The sequence below is a fragment of the Theropithecus gelada genome, chromosome 6 (assembly GCF_003255815.1).
Source record: "Theropithecus gelada isolate Dixy chromosome 6, Tgel_1.0, whole genome shotgun sequence".
Lineage (NCBI taxonomy): Eukaryota > Metazoa > Chordata > Mammalia > Primates > Cercopithecidae > Theropithecus > Theropithecus gelada.
The window spans coordinates 38296966-38319341 of record NC_037673.1 but is presented as its reverse complement, the minus strand read 5'-3'; the positions used below and the strand labels follow the sequence as shown (position 1 = coordinate 38319341).

Sequence of the window (22376 nt, the reverse complement as noted above, 5' to 3'; positions counted from 1 at the left end):
TATGATTGTTTAAATAGTAATATAGAAAAATAGGGTTTTCTTATATCTTTCCTTCGCAATAAACAATTTTCAACAATATAATAGCTTAAATAGGTGATTGTGATGTCACCCTCAGGATATAATCACTGCTTGTCACATCGTTTCTGTAGAAAAACCAACTCACATATGATGAAATGTGATGGGGGTGAAATAACAGCAGTGTGATTTTCGACCACCAACTTGCCTTGGAAGGGAATTTGGGGATGTGCACCGCTGGAAGCCATGTGAGTTTTGAGAGTATGTAAATTCAGATGACTTGAGGGAATGTGGTGTGGTAAACAATTATTCAGTGCCTATTTGTGTGTGCATAATTAGTTGCTAGGACTGAGCCATGATTAGTCACCAAATTACAAAAGCATGACTTTTCCTTCAGTGGATGTAGCACTTGCCCAGGATACACAGTTTGGAGACAGTAGCATGGGTTAGATTTTTACCCTATTTGCTCACTTGGCAGGGGTCTGTGTGCAGTATACAATTTGCACAACTATATGTGGGACCCTGCTAAGTTATCCAGAAAAATTGCATCCATATGATGCCCTACAAAATGCCAAAATCTACAAAGCAGTCAACCTGTATAGTCTACACGAAAGGGAGGACATACTTATTCTAGTGACCCAGATTCAAATCATAGCCAAAGAAGCAGTGAGGATAAAAGGTCAAAGAGAAAAGTCACACAGTCCTGGAGTTGGGGGAGAAAGAATGGGGCATGGATGAGGCAAAGGGAGACGAAGAGGAAACAGATTGGAGAGAGAGAAGAGAAAGGAAGGAAAGAAAGAAGTAAGGAAGGAAGAAAGGAAAGAAGGAGCAAAAGAAGATTTATGCATAAAAAATGTAAGTTACTTTTGAAACATTCATGACCCCCTCCCCTTTTTGAGGCATTGTTGTGGGGAGACAGAGATGAGTCCTGATCCTTAAGCTCGATCTACTCACATGCAAAAGAAGGAGCAAAGCAATTACACACGCACACATGCACACACACACAGACACACACACATGCAATGAGGCAGCCATCTTTATAAATTTCAAACTGGAGCAAAGCACAAGAAGTCCATATTAGTCAATATTAATAGCTATGCCAATGAAAAGTTCTTGCTTCTCAAACCAGCACACCATTCTCAGAAGCCAAAGGAGGAGAAAGCTTCAGAGAGCTAAAGTTAAATCAGTTCAGAAGAGGAAACACTCCCAGGGAATTCACTGTTTCATTTCACAACACACCTCCTTGTGTTGGTGCCCTGGGCACCTGATAAGCTGTAAACAAGAGACAGATGGGACATTGATTTTGAGTCTGTGTGTCCTACAGAGAATCTACCCAGGCTAGGTAAGATGAAAATAAAGGGATGGGCTAGGGCCAGGATTTTAGAGCTTGAAAATATTTTGCTGCCTGGGAGAGCGTCTGTAAGCAGATGATAATAATGACAGTTGGCTGTAGGCTTTGGCAGATGCATTTCCCAAGCATTTTCAGACTTAATGAGTCCAGAGAGCATCCCGTGGGGCAGGACAGTCACGTTATTAGCAGATTACGGTAAGGAAATGGGGGAAATCTACGGGTTCAAGTGAGCGATGGGGACACCAGAAGTAAGCATCTCAGCCTGAATCTTCACAAACACTTTTGCTTCCAACCTTTCTCCCAGGAGGGGCAGGGGAAAGGGGTTTCAGGGAAGAGGAGAGTGATTCTCCACATGTGCATTTAGTCCCTTGTCCTCATATTTGCACACACGCCCATGATACTGCCTGAACCAGCAGAAATGACCCCATGGCAGTGGGGCCTGTATATATTGTACCGCTTGCACAATTACACGTGGCACCCTGCAAAGTTATCCAGAAAAAAATGCACTCATATGAGCTCTAGTCATCCGGCTGCCTAGCAATTTCTCAGTACCCTTCCTTGGTTTGAAGATGTCCAGATTTATGAATCCCACTTCTCCAGGAAGAAGCCAGAAACTCACTTTCCTAAGTTGTCTATAGCTGGACACAAGCAGGGCCCTGGCCTCTTCAGATAGACCGTGCCAGACTTTGATTGTAGGAGAGCGTTGCGTAAGAAAGAGTGCAGAGTGGAGGAATTCTGATGAGGGTGACAGAGAGACACTTAGTTTGCAGAGTCCAAGGTTGTGGTGGTTCCAGTGGTAGTTCCCCTGCTGTGCTATAACAGCAGAGACTCTCCTGGAGCAATAATTAAGGTATCCAGCTCAGTAGCCTCCAAGCCTGATTGTCCAACTGTCCTAGGTACTCTGTGTAAAAACCAATACAGTTCAGTCACTACAATTGATGTAGCTACAGAGAATTCTGTTGTTTGCAACCAAACACTCTTACTAATTGTCCTTGTACTTACAGGCGATGCAAAAAGAAAAAAAAAAATCAGTAATTAAAATGAAATTTTAATGTAATAATTTTAGAAAGCATTTAGGTATTCAAAAATAATTTTGCAAAAAGTATAAATATATTTATACGTTATTTTAAAATCAAAGAAACAGAATCCCAGAGAAGCCTAGTCACATATCAAGCTGCTTAGCACAGTAAGATTAAAGTGAGAATTAGGGGCCAGGCATAGTGGCTCACGCCTGTAATCCCAACACTTTGGGAGGCCGAGGCAGGCGGCTCACCTAAGGTCAGGAGTTCAAGACCAGCCCGGCCAACATGGGAAACCCTGTCTCTACTAAAAATACAAAAATCAGCTGTGCATGGTGGGTGCGTGTCTGTAATCTCAGCTACTCAGGAGGCCGAAACATGAGAATCACTTGAACCCAGGAAGCAGAGGTTGCAGTGAGCCAAGATTGCACCACTGCACTCCAGCCTAGGGAACAGAGTGAGACTCTGTCTTAAAAAAAAAGAAAAGAAAAAGAAAAAGAAAAGAAAAAGAAAAAAAGAGTTGAATGCAACATTTTATAAATCAAAATTAATGAAAAATCCATGATGCACAAAATATCAAAATTTTAAATAAATGCAAGATCAGTATTACTGATTTTTCCCTTTGTCTCAGACTCTGATATATAGTTACTTATGCTGTCTTTAGGGAACTTGCACATGTTATCTTTAAACAAATTAATAGCACAGACTAGACTACTTCATTGCCTCTTCAAATAATCAAAGTTTAAATCTTCTTCCTGCTATGTGAATCTTCTTCAGCAGAATATATAGTAGCATCTCTCTCTGGTAGCATTCCTCAGCCCACAAATTTGGATTAGATCAGAATCTCTGTGTCCAGACCTGTCCGGATCTTGCAGAAATATTAATGTTGGCAGAATCTCTAAAATATCAGAGTAAATTGAACCAAATTAAACACAAGGAGACATAAGATCAAATTTTAATGACTATTTGGGCTGCTGGCCACCCAGCCCTTCTCCATAGGTGAACGCCTTGATAAATCACAAGGATGGTGGTAATTAGTGTTCATTTCACACTATATGCCAGAGGCCATGTTAGACGCTTGAAACAGTGGATGCTTCTTGTCGCAATTTCCGTGAGGCAGGAAGTCCTATGACAAAAGTAAGGATGAAGTTCCTAGTTAAGAAGTGGCAGAGCCACATCATAAGCCCAGGGTAACAAATGCCAGGGCTGAAGTCTCCCTACCACATCATGTTTTATTTTAAGAAAGTGGACTTTTTCTCAAGAAGTCTGAGGACCACAAAGCATCAGGCCCGGGCTTCCCCAGCAGTCAAATGGATATTGTTAGAACGATGGCTTGGGGAAAGCCACAGCTTCTCTTTTATGAGTGAAGGGAGTGGAAGGAGAGACAGCTGCAGCCTGCAAGCCTGGAATCTCTGTCCAACAACCAAGAACCTTCAATTCTCCCTGCACCACTGAGGAGTTTAGTCCCAAAGAAGCACCTAACATAATTTTATACTCATATAATCCTAGGTTTTCTGATATGAGAAGAACTTCTTCAGAAGATGTCTTAATGCATATGGGGAAACTGAGGTCCAGGTAAGTAAAGTAATTTTCATAGAAAACTGAGACTAGAACCCAAGTTACTCAATCCCCAGTTAAGACTGAGTTCATAACACCATATGGCCATGCAGATTAAGTCCTGAACTCTGTCTATGCAAAAAACTGTGCTTCGTCACTGAGACTGAAAGACCCTCCTCAAAAGGTTTAGTCTGTACACCAAAGGGGGGAAAAAATTTTGGCATTTTATAGGCTAAATCTAGCTTGCAGATGTGGTTGAGTTTTTTTTTTTTTTTTTTCCTGGTTTGTCAAGTGTTTTTGAAAAATTTGAACTAGTCGATATAATTTAAAAATCAGGAGTTTTCACATGCAAATCCAGATTTCTGGCTCCCCTTGAAAAAAAGTCCAAGATCAGGACACACTGGAACCACTTTCTCACATGGCAGCTATTGGTTAGAGCAGGTAGTATGCTGAGCCAGATCATACCGGCTTATAAGAGCCAATGATAAAATATTCAGAAATGTTGTGGGCCACGTGTTAAATGGTAGCTTGAAATTAGCCGCAGGATCATTTACAGCAGCCATGTTACCATGGAAACATGGACAATGGAAACATTGGTCCATTGTCCATCTGCTCCTGCTCCGCATTGGTCAAGGACGACGCCACCAGCAAAATTCTCTTGTTTTTCTAGATTACACATACATGAGTTGTCCTGGAAAATCTCAAGTCAAAGAAGCTGCACTGCAGGAAATCAATATGGTGCAGGCCCCAGGCAAGGCATCACTGACTATACTTGCAAGAAACAAATGCCTGCAAAAATCAGGACAAGATGATTTTGAAGCTATGCAAAACAGGTGTCTATATATTGGCTTTTTTGAGTAGTGTAACTATGAACATTCTTGTACATCTCTCTTGTGTACGCATATATATTTCTGTCAGATACACGCCGTAGGACTGGAATTGCTGGAACATAAGGTATTCACATGTTCAACCTTAGGAGAAATGGCCAAACAGTTTTCTAAAGTGCTCTTATTTATTTACATTCCCACCAGCCATAAAGGAGAGTTGCGGTTGCTTCAACATTTAGTGCTGCCATATTCTTTTTCAAACCATCACTTAAAAAATCACTTCCTGTTGGCTCAAGATGATAGTCAGTTTGTACCTCTTTGACTATGTGGTTTACTTAGCACCACGTTTTATATCAGGCCATTTGTGTTCTGTGTCATGGCCACAGATGTGCTCACATATTCCAGGCTGATGGGGTAAGATCAACAACTTCACACTTGACCCAAGTGGCAATCCAAAGTAAACAAGGAGGAAGGAGTAAGTCAATAAAATTCCCAAAAGAAGTCACCATAATTGATTACATTTCATTTATCAGAAAACCATTCCAAGTCTTTGACTAATTTGAGACTCCCTGTTGTGAGACAAAATCTCTTCCTCTGTGAGTTATTATAATTCTCGCCAGGAATAGCCAGGGAGCTGCTTTCCTCTGCTCCAAGTCTCAGCGTCCAGGCTGTTTGTAACACGTAATCTATGATTGAGAAACAGGACAAAAGGGAGACCATCTTACAAGATCTGATCCCAAACCTCCTTTCTCTTTAGTTTCAGCCCCAAATCAACCCTACTTGACTGCTCCTTCACGCCACAAAACAACGGAGTGCTCTCATTCTGAAGTGCTCCCTTGGCTCCCACTGGTCAGGATAAAATTGGCTTCCCGGGAGTCATTCTGGCCTGACCTCCAGCTAGGATCACCTCCTAGGAGATGCACCAAGTCTGGGAAAACCACCCTCAAGTATCTCTGGCTTGTAAATGTCCATTCCAAAGACTGAGCAGTAAGGATGAATGAATTGCAAATAGAACTAGTTTCTGTTTAGGAAGCCCAAAGAAGCTCCCTGTGTTCTTCCTCTGCGACCTGCAGTGGACAGCCCACTCTTTGGCCATGATGAACAGTGGCTCTCCAATCCTCCCTCTACCCTTGGTACCGTTCCAGCCCACCTGGGACAGGTGGGTACACTGCTCGTCCGTCCTGCCATGCCAGACCATTCATGCCATGCCCACAGGGTGGTATCCTGGGGGAGAGTCCTCCTCTCGAGAAAGGTGCTCTTTCTTCACCATGGGCAAAGGGAGGTCCAGCTGACCCCAACATTTTGTGCTGGCAAGCATCCAGGAGATGCTTAGTAGCTGTGAATTATCTCAACACCCTCTCATGTCCTGAGGAAGAAGTCACAAGTCATAGCATTATTCCTTTGACATGTATTCCTTTTCCCATAGGGCAAAGCTGGCTTGCTCATGAGCGTGTCCACACTTCACACACTCCAAACATGCCAATGCACCACACTTGTAGGAAGCAGGCAGCAATGAGGGTAACAGAAAGACTTCAGAGCTTCATCCGAAAACTCCTTTACTGAAATAACGGCAAATATTTATTGCTGGGCTCACTATGTATACTTACTAAGCACTTTCTATATATCTCACTTAATTCTCACAATGCTTTGAGGCAGCTACTTGTATGAGCCCATTTCACAGCTGGAGAAACTGTGTCCATGAATTCACAATTAGGAAGTGGTTAAGGTGAGATTCAAACCCAGGAAGTCAACCTCCCAAGGCCATGCTCCCAGTAGCTATATTGTAGCAGGATTTCTTCTCCCATCACCCGGCTGTGGATCCCCAGTCCCCGGCTACCTGTTTTCGTCTATCTTCTTTGTGGTCCCAGCTCCCAGACTATCCTGAAAGTGTCTCCAAGGCTTTTGGTTGGGAGCCAGCCCAACCTCTTGTCTTCTCCCCAAACCCCCAGGAGACTTTCTAAGATCAGAATCCTTGGAGCGTTTTGAGCTGCCCAGTAAGCAGAGTCCACATCGGTAGCCCTCAGCTACTAGCAGAGGAGAGTCCACACAACATACCTGAAGTCCTCAGCTTCAAACCCCAGCACCATCACCCAACAGGAGTGAACATTTAGCAGGTTATCTAAACTCTCCAAGGCACAGCTACTTGGGAGGCTGAGGTGGGAGGATCACCTGAGCCCAGGGAAGTTGAGGCTGCAGTGAGTCATGATTGTGCCACTGCTCTCCAGCCTGGGCAACAGAGTGAGACCCTATCTCAAAAAAAAAAAAAAAAAAAAAAAAAAGCACAGAGCATTTTATCAAAAAGCATCAGTAAGACATTTGTGAAGATTCGGCTTCTTATCTCAGAAGTGTGTTTCTGTTCATGTCAAATATGCATTTTCGTATCTCTTATAAGCATATATGATTGAGGTTAAATCTCAAACTCATACTACTGCAGTGGCTCTTGATCAGGGAGAGTATCAGAATTACATTTCTGAGATTTCTCAAGATGGCTTTAAAATCACAGAACCAAGGATGTGTGTATTTTGATTCAGACACCGTTCCCACTTCCACAACCTGCTTCTACCTTCTCAGTCAACAACCACTATCCTAGTAGCTTTTTAGATGGTGGGCACCCATCCAAATGAACAGCTCTGGAAATGAAAGCTTGAAAAATCAAAATAGGCTGGGCCCAGTGGTTCATGCCTGTAATCCCAGCACTTTGAGAGGCCAGTGTGGGAGGATTGTTTGAACCCAGGAGTTCCTGATCCGCCTGGGCAACGTAGTGAGACCCTGTCTCTAAAAAAAAAAAAAAAAAAATTTTAAATTAGCCCCTCGTGGTGGAGCGCACTTGTAGTCCCAGCTACTTGGGAGGAGGAGGCAGAAGGATTGCTAGAGCCTGGGAGGTTGAGGCTGCAGTGAATACACACACACACACACACACACACACACACACACACACATATGTATGTAGTCTAATTTCTGTCCAAAGACATTCTATTTGCTCCTTGATTCTCTGTCCTTTTAAAACAGTCTCTCTTTCCAGTTAACACCTAAGGCTCTGACTTACTTTCTTTCCCCAATAGTTGTCATAGCCTTCTCCAGCATGTGTTCCTTCTATATTTCAGACATGGCATAGGAGACACGCAATAACTAAGTATGTACAGCAAATCAAAGGATGGAGCCTCAAACTGAAGCCAAGTCTACTATATCTTATCAATTTACCCAATACCATTGTCTCTCTCTGTAGAGGTTACCCTTTTATGCACATAAATGTGAATTAGAACATCTCTGCCCTGCTCCTTTCAGCAGTACAGCTCTGCAATGACGCATGCTGCCATCCATTTCACTGGAACATTTGCCATAAAGTTGCTTTAAAAGACATTCTCTTACAATACTGTCAATGGCCCTTGCATTAAAAATGAGAAAAATATGGAAACATGCATTAAAATATTCAGAAATAAATGGTTTTTTTATTACATAAAAGCTCTCATGTGTCTCAAAGGTACTGAGAATAGAATAATTTATCATAAATTAGATTATTATTGCTGGGAAAAGATCTATTTTAATGCCAGTTTTCTTGGGGATTAAACCAAACCCGAACAGTCCACTGGGGGGTGTTCATAAATGTATAAGTCAAATACTGAAAAGCTTTAAGTGGAAAATACATGCTGATGAAGCAATCTTGGAAAAGACAGAACACATTCTGTTTGTTCTCGTGTCTGGCAGGGGGCAACTATTGCATCCAGAAAAAAAAAAAAATGAAGATGATGAGTTCTCTGCAACTAAGATGAAGACCCACTGAGCTTTGGGGTTTAAAATGCAACGTCAGAACTTCAGACTTCCGGCACCTAGGTCTCCCGCTGCTGGGTGGTGCCAGCATCAGACATACACTCTGCAAAACAGATACTGTCTTAGGAAAATGTGACCCTGTTGTCCTTTCAGGCCCATATTTCACAAGAAGACAAGTGGAGAGTTAAAAGGAAAACTGCAGATCTGAGTGAAGAGACAGCAAGTTGTCTTTTCTGATATAGCCAGCAAATAAGATGTTCTGGTTGACATGTGCTAAAGATGTCGTGCGGACTTTCAGACTCAGAATGTGATCCCATGTATTTCTCACTGAAACTATATTGAATGTTATTTGACCATTGTTGAATCAGTCATCTTGAGAAATGTTATCTTCATACAGTACCAAGCAGAGAGTCAGTGACTAGAATGCCACTGAAACCAGCTTTTTATAGGACAAGGTTTTCATGGTTTTAGGGGGTGGGGAAACTTGCACAGTAATCCACAGTATTTAATGATTTAGGCAGGGTAGGGGAAAAGCGATGAGCATTCATTTTGCTAGCAGTGTAACTTCCGTGGAGGAATGATATACTGCTAATTGTACTTCACATTCCCTATACTTATACAGGCTTTACTACATGATCCAGCATTGTGATCAAAGATGGAAGGAATCTCTTAATAGCTCTCCTTCCTTTTTCTATTCTTATTTCCTTACCAATTCCCTTTATCCCTGGTCCTTTTGCATCTTTATTTTTAGTCAGTACCCTGTTACTCTGCTGGAAAGATCTGTGTATGAAGCTGGATAATAAAAATGTCATGATTGCCATTTATTTGGAGGGGTAGAGTGGAGGACTTGCGCAGCATAGCAGCCCAGGCTGGAAGAGAGGATCTGGCAGGGAGGAAGTTTGGCTGAAGGACAGGCCCCCTCAGGACTGATTTCTTGGCAGTCTATCCAAGTCCTTGGGTGTCTGCACTGGAATTATAATAATAGCCAATCTTTATTAAGCATTTTGTCAGTGCCAGGATCTGTGCATTATCTTATTTAATCCTTACACAACCCTGCAAAGTAGGCACGATTACCATCTCAATTTAAAAGATGAGGGCTGGCTGGGCGCGGTGGCTCACGCTTGTAATCCCAGCACTTTGGGAGACAGAGGCAGGCAGATCACGAGGTCAGGAGATCCAGACCAACCTGACTAACATGGTGAAACCCCATCTCTACTAAAAATATCAAAAAAAAAAAAAAAAAAAATTAACTGGGTGTGGTGGCACGCGCCTGTAATCCCAGCTACTCGGGAGGCTGAGGCAGGAGAATGGCGTGCCCATTCTCCCGGGAGGCGGAGGTTGCAGTGAGCCGAGATCGTGCCACTGCACTCCAGCCCAGGCAACAGAGCGAGATTCCATCTCAAAAAAAAAAGATGAGGGCTAAGACTCAGTAGCTTTAGGTGAATTTCCAAGTTCACACATCAACTAAGTGGTCGATCCAGCTGTTTCATTTCAAAGCTTGAGCTTAGACCATCCCCCTCCAATTAATTAGCTATGCCTTCCTTCTTACGCTTATCTCTTTCCTCTCTCTCCTTTTAAGATTATAAAGACTTTGGCCCGGCACGGTGGCTTATGCCTATAATCCCAGCTCTTTGGGAGGCCAAAGTGGGTAGATTACTTGAGGTCAGGAGTTTGAGACCAGATTGACCAACATAATGAAACCCTATCTTTACTAAAAATACAAAAATTAGCCAGGTGTGGTGGTGGGCGCCTGTAATCCCACCTACTCAGGAGGCTGAGGCATGAGAATCGCTTGAACACAGGAGGCAGAGGTTGCAGTGAGCTGAGATCGTGCCATTGCACTCCAGCCTGGGTGACAGAGCGAGACTGTCAGACACACAGACACACACACACACACACACACACACACACATATACACACACAAAGATTATAAAGACTTTAGAAAATGTGCTTCTGTGTCCTTTAAAAACTCTTAAAGAACAAAATGGTAGTTCCTGGACCAAAATTCAAAGGACCCAAATCCTTATTTCTGTGTAGCCACCAACTCCCTGTATTATCGTGACACTGGACCACTGGCTCTCAGTTTGCCCATCTGTAAAATTAGGAAGTTTGACTAGATGGTATCTGAGGATGATTTGGCCTCTGACATTGGGTGAATCCTCAGCTTCTAGGAGAGGGTGTGGGGCGTGACTCACCTGGGCTATTCCCACTTGGGATGTGAGTGGCAAGAAGGCAGCACCTATCATTGTAGGGACTGGATTTCCAAGTCTCCAATCAGAACACGCATTACCTGAATCATTGAGTGACAACGAGTTGTAATGGTAACATCAACCCTACTCCCGAAATTCAATGATATGGAAGGTATGGTGGGTAAATCCAGACCCACTCTCTTGTGGAGGGTGAGGCACTTCATGAACTTCTATATTTGTATCACCCTATTTCTCCTTTGACATCCAGTCCCTGAACTTCTCCACCAGCAAGCAAAATAAAGCCAAGAGTGGTGTATGCATCCTATTATAAAATCATACCCAGGATTCTGGACTCCTTAGCTGATTTCGTCTTATTCACATGTGTTTGCATATTGCCTTTGTTAAGTGGTTCCAAATCCAGTTTGTAAAGTACGAGATGGCATCGATGTTCTGGAAAGGGCAAATGCATTCTCATTCAGAGCAAAGGTGACCACCATAGGAAGCAAGTTTTTAAGCCCTTCCCACTTTAGGAGAGAGAAAACATAATTAAGCAAATTTGCCATGGTGAGAGGCCTGGCTCTCCTTCCATTTAATGGGAATAGAGCACTGTGGAGAGGAAAAGTGCCAAATGGTATGTGATTTTTAAAATCTCCTACGCATTTAATAATTAATGCTTATTTTTCTTCTATTTTCCCCCACCCCCTCAACTCCTTTCCGCACTCATTACAGCTCTTTGATATCCCCTCAGGAATTAGGATATCTCCAGCTGTTTACATAACCAGAGATTAAGTCCAATTGAAGGAGAAATTTAGGCCACAAAAAAATCATGATAAGAAAGCCAGAAATGGAGTTTGCCTTGGGTCACATTCTGAGATTCAGTCATAGCAACCTCAAAGGGCATCGAGCAAAAGTTTTTTGGTGGACTCATGAATTAGAGGTGAGAGTGGCTATTATTTGCAAAGCTGGATTAAGTGAAAGCAAATGGTAACTGATATGAGCCTCCTCTCTGGAAGGAATCTGCTGTGCATGAGAGATAAGATAAAGCTCTAATAAAAATACTGACTTAGTTTCTGTTCTTTTGTGCTTACCTGCTCTGCTCCGTGTTATCTCATTTTTGTGGGCTTGACCCTGCTGCAGTTTGCAAGTTTCTAGGTGAATAACTGTTGCACCTTTGTACATGGTGGGTTTTGTGCATGGAATGCATGTTGCCCAATCCACTGCCTCTCCTCCCCTATTGCCCCCACCCTTTCCCTGCTCTGACTTGAGCTGGCCTGATGCTGAGGCAAAATAAGCCATTACTTTAATAAGCCATTATTCACAATAGATTGGAAAGACAAGGAGCCCCACAGTGAGCTGACATCGGCCTTGTATTCCTAATCATGAAATAGCAGATAGGGGATGTGCATGGGAGGGAGGGATTGCAGCAAGAAAACTTTGGGGCACTTCTTGGGTGAAAGGGGAGGTGGGAAGGCTGGGCAGGCCCAGGCAAGGACAGCTGCTCCAGTGGACAGTCTGAGTCAGTGCCTCTTGACCTCTATCTGGGTGTAAGAGAATCACTTGTGTTACTTATGAAAATGCAGATTCCTTGGTCTCAGCTCCAGAAATTCTGATTTGGTCCATAGGGAGTAGGTTTCAGATCATTCTAATGCAGACAGCCTAGGATCAGAAACACTGCTTACAGGCAATTAAGGGTATTAACCCTTCTGTACCAAGAAGGGTTAAGGAGGAGGAAAAAGAGCAGAGAGTAAAAAAGTGGAAAGGTCCCTGAAGGCAGCAAAAAAGTAAGGTCTTTGGAATCAAACTTAGGTTCCAATCTCAGGAGCGTTCCCACTTAATCTTTATGAACATTCTTCCCCATGTATAAAACAAGGGGAAATAACAATGATAATAATAGTTCATATGCAAGGGTTCTTATAGCTCAGGGTTACATGTTTTAGTGGGTTAGCTCATTTATACCTCCTCACACTATGAAGAGGACATGGCATTATTCTCATTTTATACCTGAGGAAACCGAGGCACAGATGGAGTGTTAAACTGGCCTAAAAGGCCACACCGCTAACAGGTGCTGAAGCTGCGATTTGAACCCAGGGAGTGTAAGTTGGGGAAATTTGGGGAGAAAATGTACAGGAAATATCTGGCCGCTGCCTGACACACAGGGCTCAGGTTTGTGTCCTTCCTTCCCAGCATTGCTGAGAGGTGATCAACTGACCACACACGTTGATCAACTGCCTGCTCCAGTAGAACTCTACCATAATTGCTGGAGGATTGGGGTGGTGGGGGGAGGCAAAGAGCACTGGATCTGAAGACACAACCTGGAGCCTCAGTTTCCTCATCTCTAATATGAGGACAGTAATGTCCTTACCTCACAGCATGTGATGTTCAAATGAGATCATGCCTGTGAAAAGTATTTTATAAACAGTGTTTAGTACAAATATCTACTGGATTATGAAGATGAATATGGGCCCAGTCACTGCACAGAACAGCCCAAAATATCCTCTTCAGGTGTCATTCCCCTGTCTTTTAGTGACTCCTGAATGTCTCTTGAGTAAAATAAGAATATGTGCTAATGTGTTTTCAGATAGTGGCTTAGTCTTTCATTCCTAAAGGGGCCTGGTTCTCTTGTGGGTGGAGAAGGAGGGAAATTAGGTGAAAATGTTGAGGCTGCACCTTAGGAAAAGAAGGAAGACTTTGTCTTTATATATATGTGTGTGTGTGTGTGCGTGTGTGTGTGTGTGTGTGTATACTTTAAGTTCTGGGATACATATGCAAAATATGCAGGTTTGTTACATAGGTATACATGTGCCATGGTGGTTTGCTGCACCCATCAACCCGTCATCTACAATAGGTATTTCTCCTAATGCTATAACCCCTGACAGGCCCCAGTGTGTGATGTTCCCCTCCCTGTGCCCATATGTTCTCATTGTTCAACCCCCACTTATGAGTGAGAACATACGGTGTTTGGTTTTCTGTTCCTGTGACAGTTTGCTGAGAATGATGGTTTCCAGCTTCATCCATGTCCCTGCAAAGGACATTAACTCATCCTTTTTTATGGCTGCATGGTATTCCATGGTTTATATGTGCCACATTTTCTTTATCCAGTCTGTCATTGATGGATATTTGGATTGGCTCCAAGTCTTTGCTACTGTGAATAGTGCTACAATAAACATACGTGTGCATGTGTCTTTATAGTAGAATGATTTATAATTCTCTGGCTATATACCCAGTAATGGGATTGCTGGGTCAAATGGTATTTCTGGTTCTAGATCCTTAAGGAATCACCACATTGTCTTTCACAATGGTTGAACTAATTTACACTCCCACCAACAGTGTAAAAGCATTCCTGTTTCTCCACATCCTCACCAGCATCTGTTGTTTCCCGACTTTTTAATGATTGCCATTCTAACTGGCGTGAGATGGTACCTCATTGTGGATTTGATTTGCATTTCTCTAGTGACCAGTGATGATGAGCTTTTTTTCATATGGTTATCGACCACATAAATTCTTCTTTTGAGAAGTGTCTGTTCATATCCTTTGCCCACTTTTTGAAGACCTTGTTTGTTTTGTTCTTGTAAATTTGTTTAAGTTCCTTGTAGATTCTGGATATTAGCCCTTTGTCAGATGGCTAGATTGCAAAAATTTTCGCCCATTCTGTAGATTGCCTGTTCACTCTGATGACAGTTTCTTTTGCTGTGCAGAAGTTCTTTAGTTCAATTAGATCCCATTTGTCAGTTTTGGCTTTTGACACAATTGTTTTTGGTGTTTTAGTCATGAAGTCTTTGCCCATGCTTATGTCCTGAATGGTATTGCCTAGGTTTTCTTCTAGGGTTTTTATGGTTTTAGGTCTTACTTTTAAGTCTTTAATCTATCTTGAGATAGTTTTTGCATAAGGTATAAGGAAGGGGTCCAGTTTCAGTTTTCTGCATATGGCTAGCCAGTTTTCCCAACACAATTTATTAATTAGGGAATCCTTTCCCCATTGCTTGTTTTTGTCAGGTTTGTCAAAAATCAGATGGTTGTAGATGTGTGGTATTATTTCTGATTCTTCTGTTTTGGTACTAGTAGCGTGCTGTTTTGGTTACTGTAGCCTTGTAGTATAGTTTGAAGTCAGGTAGCATGATGCCTCCAGCTTTGTTCTTTTTGCTTAGGATTGTCTTGGCTATATGGGGTCTTTTTTGGTTCCATATGGAATTTAAACTAGTTTTTCCTAATTCTGTGTAAAAAGTCAATGGTAGCTCACTGGGAATAGCACTGAATCTATAAATTACTTTGGGCACTATGGCCATTTTCATGATATTGACTCTTCCTATCCATGAGCATGGAATGTTTTTCCATTTGTTTGTGTCCTCTCTTATTTCCTTGAGCAGTGGTTTGCAGTTCTCCTTTAACAGGTCCTTCACATTCCTTGTAAGTTGTATTCCTAGGTATTTTATTCTCTTTGTAGCAATTGTGAATGGGAGTTCACTCATGACTTGGCTGTTTGTCTATTATTGGTGTATAGGAATGCTTGTGATTTTTCGCATATTGATTTTGTATTCTGAGACTTTGCTGAAGTTGCTTATCAGCTTAAGGAGTTTTGCGGCTGCCACAATGGGGTTTTCTAAATATACAATCATGTCATCTTCATATATAAACAATTTGACTTCCTCTCTTCCTCTTTGAATACCCTTTACTTCTTTCTCTTGACTTATTGCCCTGGCCAGAACTTCCAATACTATGTTGAAAAGGAGTGGTGAGAGAGGGCATCCTTGTCTTGTGCCGGTTTTCAAAGGAAATGCTTCCAGCATTTGCCCATTCAGTATGATATTGGCTGTCGGTTTGTCATAAATAGCTTTTATTATTTTGAGATATGTTCCATCGATACCTAGTTTATTTAGTGTTTTTAGCATCAAGTGGTGTTTAATTTTGTCAAAGGCCTTTTCTGCATCTATTGAGATAATCATGTGGTTTTTGTCATTGGTTCTGTTTATGTGATGGATTACGTTTATTGATTTGTGTATGTTGAACCAGCTTTGCATCCCAGGGATGAAGCTGACTTGATCATGGCAGAGAAGCTTTTCAATGTGCTGCTAGATTCAGTTTGCCAGTATTTTATTGAAGATTTTTGCATTGATGTTCATCAGGGATATCAGCCTGAAATTTTCTTTTTTTGTTGTGTCTCTGCCAGGTTTTGCTATCAGGATGATGGTGGCCTCACAAAATGAATTAGGGAAGAGTCCCTTTTTTTCTGTTGTTTGGAATAGTTTCAGAAGGAATGATACCAGCTCTTTTTTGTACCTCTGGTAGAATTTGGCTGTGACTCCGTATGGTTCTGGGCTTTTTTTTAGTTGTTAGGCTATTAATTACTGCCTCAATTTCAGAACTTGTTATTGATCTATTCAGGGATTTGACTTCTTCCTTGTTTAGTCTTGAGAGAATGTATGTGTCCAGGAATTTATCCATTTCTTCTAGATTTTCTACTTTATTTGCATAGAGGTGTTTGTAGCTTTCTCTGATGGTAGTTTGTATTTCTGTGGGATCCGTGGCGACATCCCCTTTATCACTTTTTATAGAGCCTATTTGATTCTTCTCTCTTTTCTTCTTTATTAGTCTGGCTAGCAGTCTATCTATTTTGTTAATCTTTTCAAAAAACCAGCTCCTGGAGTCACTGATTTTTTTGAAGGGTTTTTCATGTCTCTGCCTCCTTCAGTTCTGCTCTGACCTTAGTTATTTCTTGTCTTCTGTTAGCTTTTGAATTTGTTTGCTCTTGCTTCTCTAGTTCTTTTAATTGTGATGTTAGGGTGTTAATTTTAGATCTTTTCTGCTTTCTCATGTGGGCATTTAGTGCTATAAATTTCTCTCTAAACACTGCTTTAGCTGTGTCCCAGAGATTCTGGTACGTTGTGTCTTTATTCTTCAAAGAACTTATTTATTTCTGCCTTAATTTAGTTATTTACCCAGTAGTCATTCAGGAGCAGGTTGTTCAGTTTTCATGTAGTTGTGTGGTTTTGAGTAAGGAATTTTTTTTTTTTTAATTTTTTTTTTTTTACAGAGTCTCACTCTGTCACCAGGCTGGACTGCAGTGGCATGATTTTGGCTCACTGCAAACTCCACCTCCTGGGTTCAAGTGATTCTCCTGCCTCAGCCTCCCGAGTAGCTGGGACTACAGGCATGCGCCACCATGCCCAGCTAATTTTTGTATTTTCAGTAGAGATGGAGTTTCACCATGTTGGCCAGCATGGTCTTGATCTCCTGACTTCCTGATCCACTCACCTCAGCTCTCCCAAAGTGCTGGGATTACAGGCATGAGCCACTGAACCCAGCCGAGTGAGTTTCTTAACCCTGAGTTCTAATTTGATTGCACTGTGCTCCTCCAAGCTAAAGAAGCATGATTTCCATTCTTTTGCATTTGCTGAGGAATGTTTTACTTCCAATAATGTGGTGAAATTTAGAATAAGTGCTATGTGGTGCTGAGAAGAATGTATATTCTGTTGATTTAGGTTGGAGAGTTCTGTAAACGTCTGTTAGGTCCACTTGGTCCCATGCTGAGTTTAAGTCCTGAATATCCTTGTTAATTTTCTGTCTCGTTGACCTGTCTAATATTGATAGTGGGGTGTTAAAGTCTCCCACTAGTATGGTGTGGGAGTCTAAGTCTCTTTGTAGGTCTCTAAGAATTTGCTTTATGAATCTGGGTGCTCCTGTATTGGATGCATGTGTATTTAAGATAATTAGCACTTCTTGTTACATTGATCCCTTTACCATTATGTAATGCCCTTCCTTGTCTTTTTTGATCTGTGTTGGTTTAAAGTCTGTTTTATCAGAGACTAGAATTGCAACCCCTGCTTTTGTTTTGCTTTCCATTTGCTTGGTAAATATTCCTCCATCCCTTTATTTTGAGCCTATGTGTGTCTTTGCATGTGAGATGGGTCTCCTGAATACAGCATACTAATGGGTCTTAACTCTTTATTCAATTTGCCAGTGTGTGTCTTTTAATTGGGGCATTTAGCCCGTTTACATTTAAGGTTAATATTGTTATGTGTGAATTTGATCCTGTTATTATGATGCTAGCTGGCTATTTTGCCCATTAGTTGATGCAGTTTCTTCATAGTGACAATGATCTTTACCATTTGGTATGTTTTTGCAGTGGCTGGAACTGGTTTTTCCTTAAGTGCTTCCTTCAGGAGCTCTTGTAAGGCAGGCCTGGTGGTGACAAAATCTCTCCACATTTACTTGTCTGTAAAGGATTTTATTTCTCCTTCACTTATGAAACTTAGTTTGGCTGGATATGAAATTCTGGGTTGAAAATTCTTTTCTTTAAGAATGTTGAATATTGGCCCCCACTCTCTTCTGGCTTGTAGGGTTTCTGCTGAAAGATCCGCTGTTAGTCTGATGGGCTTCCCTTTGTGAGTAACCCAACCTTGCTCTCTGGCTGCCCTTAACATTTTTTCCTTCATTTCAACCTTGGTGAATCTGATGATTATGTGTCTTGAGGTTGCTCTTCTTAAGGAGTATCTTTGTAGTGTTCTCTGTATTTCCTGAATTTGAATGTTGGCCTGTCTTGCTATGTTGGGGAATTTCTCCTGGATAATATCCTGATGTGTGTTTTCCAACTTGGTTCCATTCTCCCCATCACTTTCAGGTACACCAATCAAATGTAGGTTTGGTCTTTTCACATAGTCCCATACTTCTTGGAGGCTTTGTTTGTTCCTTTGCATTCTTTTTTCTCTAATCTTGTCTTCACACTTGATTTCATTAAGTTGATCTTCAATCTCTGATATCCTTTCTTTTGCTTGATTGATTTGGCTATTGCTACTTGTGTATGCTTCATGAAGTTCTTGTGCTGTGGTTTTCAGCTCCATCGGGTCATTTATGTTCTTCTCTAAACTGGTTATTCTAGTTAGCATTTCCTGTAACCTTTTATCAAGGTTCTTAGCTTCCTTGCATTGGGTTAGAACATGCTTCTTTAGCTTGGAGGAGTTTCTTATTATCTACCTTCTGAAGCCTACTTTTGTCAATTCGTCAAACTCATTCTCTGTCCAGTTTTGTTCCCTTGCTGGTGAGGAGTTGTGATCCTTTGGAGGAGAAGAGACATTCTGGTTTTTGGAATTTTCAGCCTTTTTGAGCTGGTTTTTCCTCATCTTTGTGGATTTATCTATATTTAGTCTTTGATGTTGGAGACCTTCAGATGGGGTTTCTGTGTCTGGGCATCCTTTTTGTTGATGTTGATGCTATTGCTTTCTGTTTGTTTTCCTTCTAACAGTCAGTCCCCTCTGCTGCAGGTCTACTGGGGTTTGTGGGACATCCACTCCAGACCCTGTTTGCCTGGGTATCACCAGTAGAGGCTGCAGAACAGCAAAGATTGCTGTCTGCTTCTTCCTCTGGAAGCTTCATCCCAGAGGGGCACCCGCCAGATGCCAACTGGAGCTCTCCTGTGTGAGGTGTCTGTCGACCCCTGCTGGGAGGTGTCTCCCAGACAGGTGGCACGGAGTTCAGGGACCTACTTGAGGAGGCAGTCTGTCCCTTAGCAGAGCTCGAGCACTGTGCTGGGAGATCCACTGCTCTCTTCAGAGCCAGCAGGCAGGAACGTTTAAGTCTGCTGAAGCGGCACCCACAGTCGCTCCTTCCTTTAGGTGCTCTGTTCTAGGGAGATGGGAGTTTTATCTATAAGCCCCCGACTGGGGCTGCTGCCTTTCTTTCAGAGATGCCTTGCCCAGAGAGAAGGAATCTAGAGAGGCAGTCTGACTATAGCAGCTTTGCAGCCCTACGGTGGGTTCCGCACCCAGTTTGAACTTCCCGGCAGCTTTGTTTACACTGTGAGGAGAAAACTGCCTACTCAAGCCTCTGTAATGGCGGATGCCCCTACCCTCACCAAGCTTGAGCGTCCCAGGTCAACTTCAGACTGCTATGCTGGCAGCAAGAATTTCAAGCCAGTGGATCTTAGTTTGTTGGGCTCCATGGGGTTGGGATCCACTGAGCAAGACCACTTGGCTCCCTGGCTTCAGCCCCCTTCCCAGAGGAGTAAACAGTTCTGTTTTGCTGGTGTTACAGGCGTCACTGGGGGGGGGGGAGAAACAAAACTCCTGCAGCTAGCTCAGTGGGAAGACTTTATCTTAAGGAGGCTATGAGAATTGCCAGCACGTAAGACATCCTATAACATTTCAGAATATTCCATGTATGGCAAAAGGTGGAGGAATTCACTTGACACAGGTCAAGACTTGAAATCTCAAAGGAGAGATCACAACCTGATACCCAACCCTTGTTTTGGTAAACCCAGTCCAGTTGGAAAAGCTGATACATCTTGGTGGCATTTATACATTTTGCAACATTTTTGACTCAGACATAGTCGATGTTTTATACCTGCCACTGGAGGTTTGGCTGAGCTCTGTTTGTACTGTGGTAATGCTTAAATCAGAGCCTCCTTTTGGGGAGAGTTGACCCAGACTAGCAGCTAGGAATGTGACAAAAGCCACAGTTTCTAGACTGGACAACAAAAGCAAACCAGAAAAACAATTATTCCAAGTTGCTGTCTTCTTTTTCTAGGAGCCTCCTCATCATGGTTGTTAGAAAAACCTCAGAGCCACCAAAGTAAAATAATAATAATAATAAAGATTTTTTTTCTGCCCATAAAGAGAGTTTGCAAAAAAAAAAAAAAAAATGTGGCAAATCAGTACCATCACCCAAGTAGACAGCAGACCTGGGAAGAGTTCAGTTTTCTTTTAAAAAAGAAAATTTATTTCCCAGTTTACTTCAGCAATGGGTAAAACTCAGATGAGACCCTCTTAGCTGGTCTTCCCTCAAGGCAGCCCAGAGTTCAGGAAGGGAAGAGTCGAATTCACTTTTCAGGAATTCAATTCAATTTATTTTTTATTCTATTCTATTTCCTTCAATACAGTTCGATAAACACCCAGGGAAGTGCTATTAGTTGGAGACACATATAGGTGCTGGGAGACAGAATGGGAAGAGGCAGGGTTATGCTTTCCTCTTCTGAATCCAGATTGGAGATGGGCATCACTTGACCAAGGAGTTCTCTTTTGGACAAGGTGAGACCAAAGAAGATGAAAAATTCATCAAAAAAAGCAGGATCAAAAAAAGATTCAGACTGGTATCTAGGCAGAAGAAACTAAAGCAAGGAGGTACGAAGATTTAACTCTAACCAGACCAACTGAATGTAATCCCCATGCATGTTGTTTTATCAATGAGATAATAGAATTTGAGAGTTAATGATTCTTATGGTTTGAATATGATTTGTCCCCATCAAAACTCATATTGAGGCCTGAACCCTGATGTGGCAGTGTTAAGATGTCATGCCTTTCAAAGACGATTAGGTCATTAAGCTGAATTAATGTCTTTCTCTCCAGACTGGATTAGTTCTCCTAGAAATGTGTTAGTTCTTGAACGAGTGGATGAGTTCCCTCCAGAGTAGGTTGTTACAAAGTGAGGTTGGTTCCTGTGTTTTGCCCTTTTTTCCTATACACCCAGTTCCCTTTCTGTTTCTCTGCCATGTTTTTGATACAGCACAAAGCTCTCACCAGAAGCCACCGAATATGGCTGCTCAACCTTGAACTTCCCAGCCTCCAGAGCTATGAGCTAAATAAATCCCTTTTCTTTATAAATTATCCAGTCTCAGGTAGTCTGTTATAGCAACAGAAAACAGACTAGGACAATATGTACTTTCACATACATCCCTCGACTTCATACTTAAAACAGCCCACATTATCACCTCAATTTTGCAGAAGACACTAAAGCTGAGTCATGGCATGCCAAACATCTTGACGTTTCTACACGGCCAAGATAGGACATTGACCCCCATGCCTTCTGTCTCCCAATCTAACATTCTTTCCTCTCTATTATATTCTTTATCAACTTGCGTTCATAGAATATCTGACTGTGCTAAAGGTACATTAAATTATGTTGTCCTATGTCTACTTCATGTGTAGTTTGCTTAAATCTCGTACCTGGAGTAAAGTAGCCTTTGGGAACTGTGGTTTTCAATATTACTTTGTTAATTAAAAATATAAGACAAAGGATTATCTTCCTTAACTTTAAAAGTTAGAACTGGACTAGGTAATGTCTAGCACTGTTTTAATTCCAGAATTCTGAAATCTGTTATTACATTAGATCAAATTTCATTTTTTTAGTCTTCCAAAAACACAATAATTACAAGTAATGGTGTTCATGCCAAATTCATTAGAGTTTGAAAACAGAGCTATATTTCAGCTCTTTGGAGTCCAAAAACGAACTTTGATATTTTTGCAAGTGTGAAAATTCTTTCAGCTGTGCCAAATTAACTCAAAACATCTGAATGGTCTGCCTCCAAGTAACATAAAATTTTCTCTTTTATGCTTCGAATTTTATTCTAAAGAAACTCTATTCTCCTAGATGTTGTTTTAAGAGGCTGAAAAGTTACAGGGAACCTCGGTGGAGTGATATTTGCTGGGTAGGCTGAAAGCCAAACTATTGTTCTTGCTATTTCTCAGTAGAGAAGAGAAAAGTATTTGCTAACTATCCCTGGAATCTCTGTCAATTAGCTTGGAATTTAAGGGATTTTCCTGATGTGCTTTGTGGAGGTCATTTAATGTCTGGATTCCAGGTGAATGTTTGGGACTCTGCAGTGGAAGATAGATTGGCCCAGACGACTAGCTTAGTGGAGGATCCTACTTTATTGTAATCAAT

General features: G+C 41.8%; 1 long non-coding RNA gene across 1 annotated transcript; it reads left to right on the top strand.

Annotated features, from left to right (window-relative positions):
- Positions 1-173: 173 nt before the first annotated feature.
- Positions 174-8885, top strand: LOC112626937. The gene is made up of 5 exons (XR_003119990.1): positions 174-263; positions 3895-3960; positions 4613-4775; positions 7832-7902; positions 8475-8885. It is a non-coding gene; the product is annotated as an uncharacterized LOC112626937 (long non-coding RNA).
- The last annotated feature ends 13491 nt before the right edge of the window (positions 8886-22376 follow it).